Source organism: Cebus imitator, unplaced genomic scaffold (assembly GCF_001604975.1).
Source record: "Cebus imitator isolate Cc_AM_T3 unplaced genomic scaffold, Cebus_imitator-1.0 Scaffold245, whole genome shotgun sequence".
NCBI lineage: Eukaryota > Metazoa > Chordata > Mammalia > Primates > Cebidae > Cebus > Cebus imitator.
In genome coordinates, this window is record NW_016107560.1 from 1,746,447 (window position 1) to 1,761,128 (window position 14,682).

Sequence of the window (14,682 nt, forward strand, 5' to 3'; positions counted from 1 at the left end):
TTTTTAATGAAGATGGGGTTTCTCCATGTTGGCCAGGCTGGTCTCAAACTCCTGACCTCAGGTGATCCTCCCACCTTGGCCTCCCAAAGTGCTGGGATTACAGGCATAAGCCACCATGCCTGGTCGTCACTTTATTCTTAATAGCCAATTATTCTCATCAGTTTATAAAAGTACGTTTTTAGCCTGAAGACAGGTATTATATAATCCAAAATAGAAATACTGCTACACAGACATCACAGTTTTTTGCTACCAATATCATTTTTTATGCCAGGGGTATGAACTCATCCCAAAGTACACACTAAGTTGCTCAAAGTGAGTAAAAATGTTTAAAAAATTGTTATGAGGCTAATAGTTATGGAGCTGTTTTCCTGATTTCACCTAGTTAAGGGTCTATTTTTATCATTGTAACAAGTTTGTTTTCCCTTATCACCGACCCACAACTAGACTAATTTCCTACCCTTACTTTAGTAAATGCAGGAATATGTCAAAATTCAAGATGACACAATAAAAGAAGATATCATGTAATCCACTTCACAAAATTGTCCTGTGGGTTATTTCTGTGATCTTTTCTTGCCACTGTATTGATGCAGATCCATAAGGTAAAAGGTGTGAGAAACACACTCACTCATCCAAATGCAAAGAATGGACATAGAAGCATGAAGAACAGTGAAAGTGAGACTTTTAAATAATGTCCTTGCAACATCAGGTGTCTGGTGTGCTAACATCCAGTGTAGTCATAACAGGTAATTTATCTCCTAGCATGCAAGTCCCTCCCCCAGTTACTCACTGTTCAAGTACTATGGGGTTACAATCTTCCTGGACTTTGCCTAAGTTTCATTATCTCCCTTATAAGGTTATACCCCATCCTCTTCTCTGCTCAAGTTTTCATCTCCCAATAATAAAACTTTCTTCCCTTTTATGGGCTAACCCTTCCTCTACATTTCGATTGCTTATTGTGACCTTCTAGGTGCATGATCTGTGCAGTTTATTTGCAGGCTGGCTGCCAGTACTTAGATTTACAATGCCTTGAAAATAGACCATTTAAAATGTTTCCTCACAAAGGTATATCTTCTTTGGCTGAACCATAGAAAGAGACTGGGTGTTCAAATTACTGCTTGGAAAAGAAACAACCTCTGATTCAGAATACCAATTTGAACTTTATTGGAGTGAGAGATAGAATCATCATTTCTGATTGATTATACATTTTACAACTTGTTTGCTACCTTACGGTTGCTGGTTAGTACTCAGTTAGAAAGCATATGAATGCATGTGGTAACTTTTCTATTCTTTAATTTTATTCTTTTATTAATTGACATAAAATTGCAAATTCCTCATTAATATATAAAGCTGGCAGTTAGATAACTACTGGAGTGAGATGGTTTGGCTCTGTGTCCTCCCCCACAAAAATCTCATCTTGTAGCTCCCATAATGCCCACATATTGTGGAAGAGACCTAGTAGAAGATGATTGAATCATGGGGGTAGGTCTTTACTGTGCTGTTCTTATGATAGTGAATGGGTCCCATGCGATCTGAAGGTTTTAAAAACGAGAGTTACTCTGCACAAGCTTTTTTGCCTGCTGCCATCCACATAAGATGTGACTTCTTCCTCCTTGCCTTCCAGCATGATTGTGAGGCCTCCCCAGCATGTGGAACTATAAGTCCAATAAACCTCTTTCTTTTGTAAATTGCCCACTCTCGGTACTGTCTTTATCAGCAGTATGAAAATGGACTAATGCAGTAGACTGGTGCCAGAAGAGTTGGGCATTGCTGAAAAGATAACTGAAAATATGGAAGCGACTTTGGAACTGAGTATGAGGCAGAAAATTGAACAGCTTGGAGGGCTCAGAAGAAGACAGGAAATGTGGAAAAGTTTGGTACTTCCTAAAGACTTGTTGAATGGCTTTGGCAAAAATACTGATAATGATAGGGACAATGAAGTCCGGGCTAAGGTGTTCTCAGATGGAGATGAGGAACTTGTTGGGAACTGGAGCAAAAGTGAATCTTGTTATGTTTTAGCAAAGAGACTGGCAGCATTTTTCCCTTGCCCTAGAGATTTGTGGAACTTAAAATTTGAGAGATAATTTAGGGTATTTGGTGGAAGAAATTTCTAAGCAGCAACGCATTCAAGGGGTGACTTGGGTGCTATTAAAGGCATTCAGTGTTATAAGGGAAGCAGAACATAAAGGTTTGGAGAATTTGCAGCCTGACAATGCAATAGAAAAGAAAAGCCCATTTTCTGAGAAGAAATTCAAGCTTGCTGCAGAAATTTTCATAAGTAACAAGGAACTCAATGTTAATCCCCAAGATAATGGGAAAAAAATGTCTCCAGGGCATGTCAGAGACCTTTATGGAAGCCTCTCCCATCACAGACCTGGAGGCCTAGGAGGAAGAAGTGGTTTGATTTTGTGGTCTGGGCTAAGTGTCCCCATTCTCTATGTAGCCAAGGGTGTTGGTGCCCTGTGTCCCAGCCACTCCAGCTGTGACTAAAAGGGGCCAACATAGAGCTTGGACCATGGCTTCACAGAGTACAAATCTCAAGCCTTGGGAACTTCCACATGGTGTTGAGCCTAGAAGTGCATACGAGTCAAGAATTGGAGCTTGGAAACCTTTGCCTAGATTTTGGAAGATATATGGAAATACCTGGATGCCCAGGCAGAAGTTTGCTGCAAGGACAGAGCCCTCATTGAGAACCTCTGCTGGGCAGTGCAAAATGGAAATGTGGGGTTGGAGCTTCCACATAAAGTCCCTACTGGAGCATTGCCTAGTGGAGCTTTGAGAAGAGGGCAACTGTTCTCTATACTCCAGAAGGGTAGATCCACTGACAGCCTGCACCATGCACCTGGAAAAGAAAAGAGATAGACACTTAACACCAGCCCATGAAAACAGCTGTTGAATGGGGGGGGGGGCTTGCACCCTGCAAAGCCACAGGGGTGGAGCTGCTGAAGACCATGGGAGCCTACATCTTGCATCAGAGTGACCTGGATGTGAGACATGGAGTCAAAGGAGATCATTTTGAACCTTTAAGATTTAACTGCCCTGCTGGATTTTTGATGTGCATGGGGCCTATGCCCCTTTGTTTTGGCCAATTTCTGCCATTTGGAATGGCTATATTTACCGATTGCCTGTAGTCCCATTGGATCTAGGAAGCAACTAACTTGCTTTTGGTTTTACAGGATCATAGGCAGAAGAAACTTGCCTTGTCTCAGATGAGACTTTGGACTGTGGACTTTTGAATTAATGCTGAAATGAGTTGAGACTTTGGGTGACTATTGGGAAGGCATGATTGGTTTTGAAATGTGAAGATATGAAATTTGGGAGGGGAAAGTCGTGGGATAATATGGTTTGGCTCTGTGTCCCCATCAAAATATCATCTTGTAGTTTCCACAATTCTCACTTGTTGTGGGAGAGACCCAGTGGGAGAGGAATGCATCATGAGGACAGGTCTTTCTTGTGCTGTTCTCATATCTATTTATATTTATAATATTTGAATATAAAATGTAAAAAATTAAAAACAAAGATTTATGAATTCATTTAAAATATCAATAACAAATTATTAAATGTGCTCCTAGGCACTTAGAATGCTGTTTTTATTTCTTGGTCATCTGGTTCCTTTACTACACTACAAACACTTATGAAGGCAAGACGTATTAGTTCATTTTCATACTGCAGATTAAGATATGATATGACTGATACTGTGCAATTTACAAAAGAGTTTTGTTTTGTTTTGTTTTGTTTTGTTTTGTTTTGTTTTGTTTCTGATGGAGTCTCACTCTGTTGCCCAGGATGGAGTGCAGTGGCTCAATCTCGGCTCACTGCAACGTCCATCTCCTGGGTTCAAGTGATTCTCCTGCCTCAGCCTTCCAAGTAGTTGGGATTGCAGGCATGCCCCACCATGCATGCCTGGCTAAGTTTTGCATTTTTAGTAGAGATAGGGTTTCACCATGTGGGCTAGGCTGATCTCAACCTCCTGACCTCAGGTGATCCATCCACCTTAGCCTCTCAAAATACTGGGATTACAGGTATGATGGCTGTAATGGACTCGAGGATCCATGTAGGCAAGAGGTGTAATGGATTCACAGTTCCATGGCTGGGGAGGTCTTGCAATCATGGCAGAATGTGAAAGGCACATCTCACATGGCAGCAGACACAAGAAGAGAATTTGAATCAAGCAAAAGGAGGTTCCCCTTATAAAACCATCAGATCTTGTGAGATTTTTTTCACTACCACAGAAACAAAATGGGGAAACCACACTAGGATTCAACTGTCTTCCACTGGGCCCCTCCTAAAATATGAAGGAATTATGGGAGCTACATTTCAAGATGAGATTTTGGTGGGGACACAGCCAAATCATATCACAAGGTCTGTATTTTGGCCACTTCTATATTTAGCACTTATCTACTTTTAACATTTTTAAATCTATTCTTAGTAGACAAGTAAAAATTATACATATATAGCATCTAGCATACCAAATGAATATTTGAATAATACTACAGTCTTGTTCAATTTTATTTTGGTCAGATTATTCTAAATAAAAAGCTTAAAATTTAAAACAAATAACATTTTTATGAAGAAAAATTTATTTTTGAAAACAAACATTAATGGAAAAGTGATTATTTTTAATGACTTTGTCAATCCTTAATTTCTGACTTAGTAAACAACAGTATATTCCTAAAATCTTCTTGTGCATTCAATCTGTTAAAATATGTTGCTTTGGTTGATTTACATGATGAAAACGTAGCTTAATTCAAATATGTACTTAGAAAAGGACGAGAAATTTAATGGCGTTTTCAGGTAATTGTGAATATTTTTGTTGGATACTATACCAAAATTCAATGTGATATTTTTTTAAAGATTACTTTTCTGTGATATGGAAACTGAAACCGTATTAATGACAATTATATAATCTGTTACATTATAGTCTATTTGTCTATCTTGGACATTAAATTCATCTTTTATTCATATGATTTTGTAACATTGTATTATTATTACTTGTAAAATATTAGTTCAGACTGTTCTCTGGCTCTTCTGAAAGTGTATGCATGTCAGCATACAAATCAAAAATAACATTTATCAAGATCACCACCAATTTTTTCAGTATAGTCTTTAATTATCCAGACTCTCATAAGCTCATGATAGTAGTTTTGATTCCCCAATATCCAAGTCTGAGCAACCATAGTGTTTCTGTCAGCGATTCTTTCAAGTAAAAAATGATATTCTATGTGAAGGAGAGCTAGTTCTGTTGCAACTAAAGCAATCACAATAGTGCTTTTTCTTGAGACACCATGTTATTTTGGCATGATCGAAGTGCTATGTGCAAACTTTCATTATGTTAAACAAAATATTTAAACAAATATTGTGCCCATGTTTATATAAAAAGCCTCCTAATTTATGAGTCCAATATATAACAATTAAATAATTTTTCTCATTTTCTCTTATAAGATGCTTTGCTAAAATAATAATCCTAAGAATATATATTACAAAAGAGGGTGATTTTTCAAGAGAATAATGTAATACAATTTGAAGTTGATACCGTTTTGTTAGTGTTGCCAAGCATAAAAACAGAATTTAAAATACTAGAGGAATGAAATAATTATAATTAAATCTATTTCACTTGTATAATTAAGAATTATTTCAGCCAAGATTTTGAAAGAACATAGTACACAGTAAGATATTTTACTCTCTACAGAAAAAGAATAAGTATTGCTACAATGTTTTGCTTGTTGAATAGATGTGTAGAGAAAAGAAAAACAAAGTACAGTTGCACATTTGTATCATATAAAATTAGAACATGCATATGAAAAATTGAGTAGTCTAATTTTATAAAATGTACATAGTTATATATTTACTTGAGGTATTTTAACAAATAAAGACATTCTTATTTTGGGAATTATAGGATTCATATTTTCCAAGACAGCGTTCAATTTTATACAAAACAAAAGTTTCACACAGACTTGTTAGTAAAAATATGACCCAGTGGAGAGATCCAATATGGCTGAATAGGAATAGCTCAGGAGTGCAGTTCCTAGGGAGAACAATGCAAAGGGTTAGTGATCACCATATTCCCAAACAAGTTTTACTGCCCACAGACCAGAAGATTCCCAGGCCAAAAAGCACCATGAGTTTCCAGCATGGCTGTTTCAGCTGGTGCTGCAAGTTTCCACACAAAAACTCACACAAATCTGGGCAGTCCTTTCACTGATGCCTGGAACTCCTGGGAGACAGAGCCACCCATTCAACTGAAAAAGAGGGGGCTGAAACAGGGAGCCAGGTGATCTGGCTTGGCAGGTCCCACCCCTGCAAAGACCAGCAATCAGAAACACTCTGGATTAAGAATTTTGCAGCAAGAGCAGCTGGACCCGGGATGGTCCAGCTTTGTGGGAGGAAGGGTGTCTGCCATTACCAAGGCAGTCCAACACTACCGAGGCAGTCCACCATTACCAAGTCAATTCACAATTAATGAGGCAGTCCACCATTACTGAGTCAGCCCACCATTGCAGAGGCAGTTCTGATTGTGCCTCTGTAAACAAAACCACATGTAAGTTTACACAGCAGCTGGGCAGAACCTGCAAAAGCTCAGCAATGCTTCTGCTGGCAGAACGTGACTACACTACCTCCTTACTGGGCAGGATATCTCTGAAAATAGGCAGCAGCATGTCAGGAACTTATAAATAGAGTCTCATCTTGGGTCAGAACACCTGGGAAAAGAGGCAGTTATGAGTTCTGCTGCAGCAGACTTAAATGTATCTGCCCAGCAGCTCTGAACAAAACAATGGAGCTCACAGAACAGCACTTGAGCTTCTATGAGGGACAGGCTGTCTCCTCAAACAACTCCTTGACCCCTCTATATCCAAAGAGACACCTCATATAAGAGTGCTCAGGCTGACATCTGGCGGATACCCTTCTGGGATGAAGAAAACAGAAGAAGAAACTGGCAGCAACCCTTACTGTTCTGCAGTCCTTGCTGGTGATCCCCAGGCAAGAAGGGTCTGGAGCGGACCTCCAGCAGTCCTGCAACAGAGGGGCCTGTTAGAAGGTAAACTAAGAAATAGAAAAAAATAGCTTCAACATCAATAAAAAGGACATCCACTCAGAGACCCCATCCGAAAGTCAACAACTACAAAGACCACAGGTAGATAAATCCATGAAGATGGAAAGAAACCAGTGCAAAATGGAAGAAAACACCAAAAACCAGAATGCCTCTCCTACTGCAAGGGATCACAACTCACCAGAAAGGGAACAAAGCTGGATGGAGAAAGAGTCTGATGAATTGACAGAAACAGACTTCGGAAGGTGGGTAATAACAAACTTCTCTGAGCTAAAAGAACATGTTCCAACCCAATGAAAAGAAACTAAGAGCCTTGAAAAAAGGTTAGATGAAATGCAAACTAGAATAAGCAGCTTACAGAAGAATATAAATGACTTGATGGAGCTGAAAAACACAGCAGGAGAACTTCGTGAAGCATACACAAGTTTCAATAGCTGAATCAAGCAAGCAGAAGAAAGGACATCAGAGACTGAAGATCAACTCAATGAAATAAAACAAGAAGGCAATATTATAGAAAAAAAGAAAGAAAATAAATGAACAATGCCTCCAAGAAATGTGGAATTATGTGAAAAGACCTAATCTATGTTTGATAGGTGTACCTGAATATGATGGTGAGAATGAATCCAAGCTATAAAACACTCTTCAGGATATTATCCAGGAGAACTTCCCCAACCTAGTAAGACAGGCCACCATTCAAGTCCAGGAAATACAAAGAACACCAAAAAGACATTCCTCAAGAAGGTCAGCCTCAAGGCACATGATTGTCAGATTCACCAGGGTTGAAATGAAGAAAAATATGCTAAGTGCAGCCAGAGAGGAGGGTTGGGTTATCCACAAAGGGAAGCCCATCAGACTTACAGTGGATCTCTCAGCAGAAACCCTACAAGCCAGAAGTGAGTGGGGGCCAATATTTAACAACCTTAAAGAAAAGAACTCCCAACCTAGAATTCCACAACCAGCCAAACTAAGCTTCATAAGCTAAGGAAAAATAAAATCTTTTACAGATTAGCAATTGCTGAGAGATTTCCTCACCACCAGGCCTGCCTTACAAGATCTCCTGAAAGAAGCACTAAACATGGAAAGGAACGACGAGTACCAGTCACTCCCAAAATGTACCAAACTGTAAAGGCCATTGACACAATAAAGCACTGCATCAACTAATGGGCAAAACAACCAGCTATCATCAAAATGGCAGCATCAAATTCACACATAACAATATTAACTTTAAATATAAATGGGCTAAATGCCTCCCTCAAAAGACACAGACTGGCAAACTGGATAAAAAGTCAAGACCCATCAGTGTACTGTGTTCAGGAAATACATCTCATGTGCAAGGACAAACATAGTCTCAAAATAAAGGGATGGAGGAATATTTACCAAGCAAATGGAGAACAAAAAAAAAACCAGAATTTACATTACTAGCCTCTGATAAAATGGACTTTAAACCAACAAAGATCAAATGAGACAAAGAAGGGCACACATAATGGTAAAAGGATCAATGTAACAAGAAGAGCTATCAATTCAAAACATATATATACCAATACAGGAGCACCCAGATACATAAAGCAAGTTCTTAATGACATACAAAGAAACTTAGACTCCCACACAATAATAGTGGAATACTTTAGCACTCCACTGTCAACATTAGACAGCTGAATGAGATGGAAGATTAATTAACAAGGATAACCAGGACTTGAACTCAGATACGGATCAAGAGGACCTAATAGACATCTGCAGAACTCTCTACTCCAAATCCACAGAATATACATTCTTCTCAGCACCATATCATACTTACTCTAAAATTGACCACATAATTGGAAGTAAATCACTCCTCGGCAAATGCAAAAGAACTGAAATTATAACAACCAGCTTCTCAGACCACAGTGCAATCAAATTAGATCCCAGGAGTAAGAAATTAACTCAGAACCACACAACTTCATGGAAACTAAACAACTGGCTCCTGAATGTTGACTGGATAAACAATGAAACGAAGGCAGAAATAAAGATGTTCTTTGAAATCAATGAGAACAAAGACACAACATACCAGAATCTCTGGGACACATTTAAAGCAATGTCAAGAGGGAAATACATAGCAATAAATGCCCTCATGAGAAGCAAGGAAAGATCTAATATCAACACCGTATCATCAAAATTGAAAGCGCTAGAGGAGCCAGATCAAAAAAATTCAAAAGCTAGCAGAAGACAAGAAATAACTAAGAACAGAGCAGAACTGAGGGAGGCAGAGACATTAAAAAACCCTTCAAAAAATCAATAAATCTAGGAGCTGGTTTTATGAAAACACCAACAAAACAGATAGATTCCTAGCCAGATTAATAAAAAAGAAAAGGGAGAGGAATAAAACAGATGCAATAAAAAATGATAAAGGGGATATCACCACAGATTCCACAGAAATACAAACTACCATCAGAGGTTAGTACAAACAACTCAGTGAACATAACCAGTAAACCTGGAAGGAATGAATAAATACCTGGACACTTGCACTCTCCCAAGGCTAAACTATAGGAAGAAGTTGAAACCCTGAATAGATCAATAACAAGGGCTGAAGTTGAGGCCACAATTAATAGCGTACCAACCAAAAAAAGTCCAGGTCCAGATGAGTTCACAGCCAAATTCTACCCTAAGTACAAAGAGGAGCTGGTACTACACCTTCTGAAACTCTTACAAACAATACAAAAAGAGGGATTCCTTCCCAAATCATTTTATGAGACCAACATCATCCTGATACCAAAACCCGACAGAGACTCAACAAAAAAGAAAACTTCAAGCCAATATCCATTGTGAACAGCAATGAAAAAATCTTCAATAAAATACTGGCAAACCAACTGCAGCAGCACATCAAAAAGCCATCCACCCACAATCAAGCAGGCTTCATCCCAGGGATGCAAGGCTGGTTCAACATACAAAGGCCATAAATGTAATCCACTATATAAACAAAATCAAAGACAAAAAACACATGATTATCTCAATAGAGGCATAGAAGGCCTTCAACAATATTCAACAGCATTTTATGCTAAAAACTCTTAATAAACTAGGTATTAATGGAACATTTCTCAATATAATAAAAGCTATGTAAAACAAACCCACAACCAATATCACACTGAATGGGCAAAAACTGGAAGCTTTCCCTTTGAAAACTGGCACTAGACAAGGATGCCCTCTCTCACCACTCCTTTTCAATATAGTATTGTTTAAGTTCTAGCCAGAGCAATCAGGCAAAGAAATAAAGGGGTGTTCAATTAGGAAAGGAGAAAGTCAAATTGTCTCTATTTGCAGACAACGTGATTGTATATTAAAAGACCCCATCATCTCAGCTCAAAATCTCTTTAGCTGATAAGCAAATTCAGCAAAGTCTCAGGATACAAAATCAATGTGCAGAAATCACAAGCATTCCTATATGCCAATAACAGGCAAACAGAGAGCAAAATCAAGAGCGAATTCCCAATCACAATTGCTACAAGGAGAATAAAATACCTAGGAATACAGCTAGCAAACGAGGTAAAGAACCTCTTCAGGAAGAATTACAAACCACTGTTCAAGGAAATAAGAGAAGACAAAAGCAGATGGAAAAACATTCCATGCTCATGGTTAGGAAGAATCAATATTGTGAAAATGGCCATAATGCCCAAAGTAATTTATAGATTCAATGCTATCCCCATCAAGCTACCTATGGTCCTCTTCAAAGAAGTGGAAAAAACAACCTTAAACTTCATATGGAACAAAAATGGAGCCCACATAGCCAAGACAATCCTAAGAAAAACAAACAAAGTTGGAGGGATCAGGCTACCTGACTTCAAATTACACTAAAAAGCTACAGTAATCAAAACAGCATGGTACTGGTACCAAAACAGAGATCTAGACCAATGGAACAGAACAGAGGCCTTGGAGGCAACACCACACATCTACAACCATCTGATCTTTGACAAACCTGAAAAAATAAGCAATGGGGAAAGGATTCCCTGTTTAATAAATGTTGTTGAGAAAACTGGCTAGCTATGTGCAGAAAGCAGAAACTGGACTCCTTCCTGACAACTTACACTGAAATTAACTCTAGATGGATTAAAGACTTAAACATAAGACCTAACACCATAAAAACCCTAGAAGAAAACACAGGCAAAACCATTCAGGACATAGGCATAGGCAAGGACATCATGACTAAAACAACAAAAGCAGGCCGGGTGTGGTGGCTCAAGCCTGTAATCCCAGCATTTTGGGAGGCCAGGGTGGGTGGATCACGAGGTCAAGAGATAGAGACCATCCTGGTCAACATGGTGAAACCCCGTCTCTACTAAAAATACAAAACATTAGCTGGGCATGGTGGTGCGTGCCTGTAATCCCAGCTACTGAGGAGGTTGAGGCAGGAGAATTGCCTGAACCCAAGAGGCGGAGGTTGCAGTGAGCCGAGATCGCGCCATTGCACTCCAGCCTGGGTAACAAGAGTGAAACTCCGTCTCAAAAACAAACAAACAAACAAACAACAACAACAACAACAACAAAACAAAAGCATTGGTAACAAAAGCCAAAATAGACAAACGGGACCTAATTAAATTCCAGAGCCTCTGTACAGCCAAAGAAACAATCATGAGAGTGAATCAGGAACCAACAGAATGGGAAAAAATTTTTGCAATCTACCCATCTGACAAAGGGCTAATATCCAGAATCTACAAAGAACTAAAACAGATTTACAAGAAAAAAACAAACTCATTCAAAAGTGAGCAAAGGGTACGGACAGACGCTTTTCAAAAGAAGACATATATGAGGCCAAGAAACATACGAAAAAATGCTCATCATTATGAGATATCACCAGCCAGATACAGGTGATGGAGGGTTGGCTGGTCATTAGAGAAATGCAAATCAAAACTACATTGAGATAACATCTCACACCAGTTAGAATGGCGATCATTAAAAAATCTGGAGATAACAGATGCTGGAGAGGATGTGGATAAATAGGAACATTTTTACAGTGTTGGTGGGAGCATAAATTAGTTCATTCATTGTGGAAGACAGTGTGGTGATTCCTCAAGAACCTAGAAATAGAAAATCCATTTGACCTAGCAATCTCATTACTGGGTATATATCCAAAAGATGTTAAATTATTCTATTAATTATATCATAAAGACATATGTACACATATGTTCATTGCAACACTGTTTACTATAGTCAAGACATGGAACCAACCCAAATGCCCATCGATGATAGACTGGACAAGGAAAATGTGGCACATATACACCATGGAATACTATACAGCCATAAAAAATGATGAGATTGTGTTCTTTGTAGAGACATGGATGGTTCTGGAAACCATCATTCTCAGCAAACTGATACAAGAACAGAAAATCAAACACCACATGTTCTCACTCATAGGCAGTGTTGAACAATGAGAACACATGGACACAGGGAGGGGAGTGTCACACACAGGCCTCTGTTGTGGGGGAGCTAGGGAAGGGACAGCAGGGGGTGGGGAGCTTGGGGAGGGATAACATGGGGAGAAATGCCAGATACAGATGATGGAGGGTTGGAGGCAGCAAACTACATTGCCATGTATATACCTATGCAACAATTCTGCATGATCTGCAAGTGTACCCCAGAACCTAAAGTACAATAAAAAAAAAATATATATATATATATATATATATGATTCAGTGACATTTTTTATTCTTAAATAAAATTGTTTTTAGAAAAATGAGTGTGTTAAACCAATGAGTGTATAAAATGTGTAGCATTTTAATAATGTATTTCCATCATAAATTTTTTTTTGTCAAATTCCAATGCTCAAGCTTTAGTGCCATGGTTGTTGTATTTTAAATATTTAAATATAAATTTTGTTCATCTTACTTTAAGTATATACATAAAGTTTTCATAAATGTAAAAGCAAGAGCATAATTTAGTAAGGAGTGAAATGTTCAAATCTTTATTTAATCATTTCAATAGTTATCAAAAAGATTGGAACTTTTTTCAGATACTATGTTATAGGGAGTAATAGATCAATGCTTTTGCTGAAAACTGGAAAAAGTGAGGGAGCTTATTAAATTATACATTTAAAGTCATGAGCAACGTGTGAAAGACCCACTAAAATTTCACAGAGGAAATTTCTATTAAGAGATTAAATGATGACAGATAGGCACTGGTTTTTATTTACTTCATTTTCTGGAATTATTTGCCAATTCTTCCCATGGGCTGAGAACAGAAAATTGGCCAGTAAATAAAATGCTACTGGAGAAAATAAAGATATCCAGCCTATTAGAGGTTTTTAAGCCTAGAGTGACAAAAATACAAGTAGAAGGGTTTCAAATACACAAATGGTTTTTCAACAATACTTTTGTTGATTTCAAAGGCTATGCAGGACACCAAAGAGTCAGGACCAAAGTTTCTATGATGCACAAAATAGATTAAAAGACATAGTATTTCAACATGAAATGAGGAGTCAAAAGTATATAGAATATTTTTAGTTCTCACACAGGAGTTGAGAGCATGTGGTATGTCTATGCATGTAACACACTCATGTGTCCCCAAATATGTAAATTATTATATGTCAATAAAGAGATAAAACTGCATAAAGTTTTTTAAAGCACCTAGCAATTATACTAGAATTAAATCAAATATCTAAAATTATAAACTCATTTTACAAATGATATAAAAATACAAAGATCAAGGTCATCCAAGAAAATAATGAAGAACAATACATTTAGGGCTTAAAATAGTAGAACTCAAGACCTATTTTTAAAATTCAGTTATAAAAACTGTATTTGTTGCAAGGATAATAAATTTTTAAATGTATCATAGTATGTAGATTCAAAATACCTTCCTCCAACTTATCACCCTCACCTAACCATACACAGTACCAACTGATTGCTATAAACATGTGTGTGCAAGTATCTTTTCATATACATATATAAATATATATGCATACATATGATATATATATCATGGTTGCTATATATATAGAACAATTTCTCTATATATATGTATATATGTACACATATATATTCACACACAATGGAATACTACTCATCCTTAAAACATAAAAAGGAATGAATTAATGGCATTCACAGCAACCTGGATGACACTGGAGACAATTATATATATATATATATATATTTACACACACACACACACTTATATATTCACACACAATGGAATACTACTCATCCTTAAAACATAAAAAGGAATGGATTAATGGCATTCACACCAACCTGCATGAGATTGGAGACAATTATTGTAAGTGAAGTGACTCAGGAATGGAAAACCAAATATTGTATGTTCTCACTCATAAGTGGGATCTATGTTATGAGGACGCAAAGGAATAAGAATGACACAGTGAACTTTGGGGTCTCAGGCGAAAAGGGTAGGAAGTAGATGAGGGCCAAAAGAATACAAACTGGTTGCAGTGTATACTGCTCAGGTTATTGGCGCACCAAAATCTTACAAATCACCTGTAAAGAATTTACTCATGTAACCAAAAACTACCTGTTCCCCAATAACCTATGGAAATACAATTTTTTATGAGAAGAATGTCATCTACTTTCAATATTTATGTGTGTGTATGTGTATCCATGTGTTTTTTAATGTAGTCTGCAAGTTTCTGATACAAAATGATAAAAAATGAAAATATGTCATTA